At 41.3% G+C, this 5,225-nt stretch overlaps 1 pseudogene; it reads left to right on the top strand.

Moving 5' to 3' along the window:
- The first annotated feature begins 2,034 nt into the window (after positions 1-2,034).
- Positions 2,035-2,838, top strand: LOC116900512 (annotated as a pseudogene).
- The last annotated feature ends 2,387 nt before the right edge of the window (positions 2,839-5,225 follow it).

The raw sequence follows: 5,225 nt of genomic DNA, 5'->3' as shown, positions 1-5,225 counted from the left end.
TTGTCCTGGAAACCAGGAAGGGGAATAACAATCGAAATGTAAATAAGAAATACTCAAGTTAATAAAGATAAAAAAAATGAGGAAGGATGCTTCATACTTATCAAAGGAAAAACCGACCAAGATGAAATCTTAATTCTGAATATCTTAACCCCAAATGCAAGAACACCCACATTTGGAAAAGAAACATTACTAAAGCTCAAAACACACATCAAACCACACACCATAACAGTGGGAGACATCAACAACCCACTCTTACCAACAGACAGGTCATGGAAAGAGAAACTAAACAGAGACACAGTGAAATTAACAAAAGTTATAAACCAAATGGCTTTAACAGATATCTACAAAACATTTCAACCTAAAACAAAAGAATATAGCCTCTTATCAGCACCTCATGGCACCTCCTGTCATTAAAAGTCTTCCAACCAAAAACAAAACAAAAAACAAACAAATGAACAAACAAACAAATTCTTGGGCCAGGTGATTTTAGTGCAGAATTCTATCAAGCTTCAAAGAAGACTTAGTACCAATACTTTCAAATTATTTCACAAAATAGAAACAGAAAGAACACTAACCAATTCCTTCTATGAAGCCACAATTATGCAGACAACAAAATCACACAAAGATCCAACAAAGAAAGAGGACTTCAGACCTATTTCACTTATAAATATTAATGAAAAATAATAAAACAAAATGTTCCCAACCCAAATCCAAGAATACACCAAAATCATCATTCACCTTGATCAAGTAGTCTTCATCTAGGGGTGCAGTGGTGTTTCAATATGCAGAAATCCATCAGCCAATGTAATCTACCACAAAAACAAACTCAAAGGAAAAAACTACATGATCATCAAATTAGATGCTGAAAAGGCCTTTGACAAAATATAGCACTCCTTCATGTTAAAAGTGTTAGAAAGATCAGGAATTCAAGGCACATAACTAAATGTAATAAAAGCAATATATAGCAAGCCAACAGTCAGCATCAAATTAAATGGTGAAAATGTGAAGCAATCCCTCTAAAATAAGGAACAAGACAAGGTTGCCCATTCTCTCTCAATTTATTCAATGTAGTACTAGAAGTTCTAGCTAGACAACAAAAGGAGTTCAAAGGGATACAAATTGGAAAGGAACAATTCAAGGTATCACTCCACGCAGATTATATGGTAATATACATAAGCAATCATAAAAATTTTTACCAGAGAACTCCTACAATTGATAAAATCTTTAGCAAAATGACTGGATATAAAATTAACTCAAACAAATCAGTAGCCTTCTTCTACAAAAAGTATAAATGGGCAAAGAAAGATATTAGGGAAACAACACCTTAACAATAGTCACAAATAATATAGAATATTTAACCAAGTATGTGAAAGATTTGTATGACAAGAACTTCAAGTCTCTGAAGAAAGAATTTGAAGAAGACCTCAAAAGTTGGAAAGATCTCCCATGGTCTTAGATTAGCAGGATTGACATAGAGGAAATGGTCATTTTACCAAAAACAATCAATAGATTCAATACAATTGCCATCAAAATTCCAGCTCAATTCTTCACAGCAATAGAAAGAACAATTCTAAACTTCATCTGGAATAACAAAAAACCCAGGATAGCAAAAACTATACTCAACAACAGAAGAACTTCTGGGGAAATTATCATCTCTGACCTCAAGCTGTACTATAGAGCAATAGTGATTAAAAACATATAGTATTGGTACAAAGATGAACAGGTAGAACAATGGAATACAATGCAAGACCCGAAAATAAACCCACACACTTATGGTCACGTAAACTTTGACAAAGGATCCAAAATGGTAGAGTCGATAAAAGAAAGCATTTTCAATGAATGGCAATGATCTAACTGGATGACTGCATGTAGAAGAATATAAATTGATCAATTTTTATCTTCCTGTATAAAACTTAAGTTCAAGTAGATCAAGGACCTCCACATAAATCAAATATGGTGAATTTAGTAGAATAGAAAGTGAGAAAGAGGTTGTAAGCCTTTTCGGGAGCAGGGACAGATCCAGTGATTCTCGCCATGGACACTCCTCAAGACAGCTGCCAAAGTTTCCAAAAGCCCCTGAGTCTGGGAGCTGAGGTGGACCCGGAGCAACAGCATGGTGGTAATGCAGTGGTCTCAGAGGCTGGAGAGGAAGGAAACCAATCACAGCGTTTAGTGGTCAGGCTTCTTCAGGGTGGGCTTGATCAGGGAGAACCGGCTCAGGGCCAGTTGACTGGAGGCAAGCTTGCTCAAGAAGAGCCTGCTCAGTTCAGTCTCACCCAGGGAGCTAGAGGAGTAGGAGAGGAGGGAGAGAAGATGGAAGGAAGACATGCTGGTGATGGTGCTTCTGGCCCCGAGGACGACAACATCCAGCAAGAAGGTGGCCAACGCTCCAATGATCAAGAACAGCCTCAGCAAGAGACAGCCATTCCTGAGGGCAGCAGGAGTCAACAGACTGGGAACAGCCTGGCTCACCAGCTGTACAGTCACACCAGGTTCATCCCATCTCAGCTGCGTGATCTGGAGCGCCTGTTCTAAGAGACTTGCTACCCCAGCTTGCAAACAAGGAAGGATGTCGCACGATGGATGGGTGTGGAGGAATGTGACGTGCAGAATTGGTTCCGGATGAGGAGATCTCTTTTCCAGAGAAACAGGAGACTGCTGCTGCTCTGCAGTCTGCCACCACTTCCCCAGAGCAAGTCTCCCTGAAGATTTTGGAGCAGCACTTGAGTGCCACCCCTGTCCCAGAGCCACACGAGGAAGGCTTCTTCTGAGCCACCCATGAAGACCATGACAATCTTTTCTTCTCTACAATTATTTGAGCAAAAAAGGTGGATTCTAAAAAGTGAGAAAGAGCCTCGAAGCCTCGAACACATCAGCACAAGGGAAATATTCCTGAACAAAACACCAATGGCTCAGGCTCTATGATCAACAATTGACAAATGGGATTGCATGAAACTGAAAAGCTTCTATAATTCAAAGGACACTGTCGATAGGAGAGAACAGCAACCTAAAATTTGGGAAAAGATCTTTCCAACCCTACATGTGTTAGAGGACTAGTATGCAAAATATAGAAAGAGCTCAAGGAGTTAGACTCCAGAAAACTGAACAACCCAATAAAAACAAGGTACAGAATTAAACAAAAATTCTCAATTTAGGATTTTCAAGTGGCTGAGAAGCAAGTAAAAAATGTTCAACATCCCTAGTCTTCAGGGAAATACAAATCAAAATGACCCTGAGATCTGACCTTACATCGGTCAGAGTGGCTAAAGTCAAGAACTTGGGAGACAGCAGTAAAGGATGTAGAGAAAGGAACACTCCTCCATTGCTGGTGGGATTGCAAACTGGTGCAACCACTTTGGGAATCAATCTAGCATTTCCTTAGAAATTTGGGAATAGTTCTACCTAAAGACCCAGATATACCACTACTGGGCATATATCCAAAAGATATTCCAACATATAACAAGGACATGTGCTCCACTATGTTCATAGCAGCCTTATTTATAATAGCCAGAAGCAGGAAACAACCCAGATGTCCCTCAATGGAAGAATGGATACAGCAATACATGGTACAGTTACACAATGGAATATTACTCAGCTATTAAATATGATGACTTTATTAATCATGCAGGCAAATGAATGGAACTAGATGATATCATCCTTAGTAAGGTAATGTAGACCCAAAAGGACATACATAGTAATACTCACTGATAAGTGAATATTAGCCCAATAGCTCAGAATATCCATGATACAACTTACAGACAACATAAAGCTTAACAAGAAGGAAGGCTAAAGTGTGTATGCTTCAATCCCACTTGGATGAGGGAACAAAATAATCACAGAAGGCATAGGGAAGGAGGGATCTGGGTGGGAAATAGAAGGGAAGGGAAAAAGAAGGGTAGCATCAAGTATGGGAAGAGACAGGAGAGATGCCCAGAGGGCAAGAAGAATGAATAGAAATATGTAGCAGTGGAGGGTGGGGAACAGGAGAAACTATTAGAAAGTGCCAGATGCCAGGGATGTGAGAGGCTCCCAGGATCCAATGGGGATGATATTAATTGAAATGGTAGAATGAAAGGAGATAGAACTGGAAGAGCTCACTATGTAGATAGCCCAAATCCCCAGTGGAGGGATGAACCACTCCACTATCTCTCAAAATTTTAAACTCAAAACTGTTCCTCTGTTCCAGAGAAATGGTGGAACACAAATGAATAGAAACTTACAGTACAATTAACACCACCTAGGGAAACCATCCAATGCAGACAACGAACCTTTGACAATATTACTATGCCAAGAACTGCTTGCAGACAGGAGTCTGGTATGGCTCACATCTGAGAGGGTCTGTTAAGCACATGACTAAGACAGATGTAGATACAACACAACATTGGTCTGAGCCCAGGGACCACTGTGGAAGAGTTGTGGGAAGGACTGAAGGAACTGAGGGGGATTGCAGCCCTATAGGAAGAATAACAATATGAACTAACCAGATTCCACAGAGAACACAGCTACTAAACTGCAAACCAAAAGTATACATGGGAAGGTCCATGGCTCCTGCTATATATGTAGCAGAGGACTGCCTAATCAGACATCAATGGGAGGGGAGGTATTTAGTACTGTGGAGTCTTGTTGCTCCAGTAAAGGGGGATGATGCAAAGGGAAAGCCGTAGTAATAGGGTAGATGGGGGAGCACCCTCTTAGAGGCAAAGTGGAGGGAGTTGGGTTGAGGGGAGAACAGGAAGGGGGACAATCCCATGGGGAGAGAGTTGAACTCTTAGAAGTGTGGAAAATCCTGAGAGCTCAAGGAAGAACACCACTTGTGCTTACATTCCTGGCCCAATAGGAACCCATCTAGAGCCCTCTGGACACAGGAATCTAGGAGCAGTCAGAGATAGGATACATCCAGTCTCTGCCTGTGCCTAGAGCTGAAAGACAGTCTCTAGGAGCACTGACACACCTGAGAGTAGAGGTAAGACCACTACTTCTGCTCTTAGGAACACGCCAGGAACCCTTCTAATGCAGGAAACCAGGAGAAGTTTGGGACAGGACACTTCCAATTTCTGCCTGTGCCCATAGATAACTAGGTCTCACAGCTCTCTGGACTCAGATCCCATTGGGAGAAAGGCGGTCTCCAGGAGTGCAGACACACAGGCTTACAGGAGGGTCAAGCCACTGTCAGAGACAGCAAGACCAGCTAACACCAGAGAAAACCAGATGCAAGAGGCACAGGA

The sequence above is a fragment of the Rattus rattus genome, chromosome 5 (genome assembly GCF_011064425.1).
Source record: "Rattus rattus isolate New Zealand chromosome 5, Rrattus_CSIRO_v1, whole genome shotgun sequence".
NCBI lineage: Eukaryota > Metazoa > Chordata > Mammalia > Rodentia > Muridae > Rattus > Rattus rattus.
Note: the sequence above shows the minus strand (reverse complement) of the source record. Positions and strands in the feature narration are given on the sequence as shown.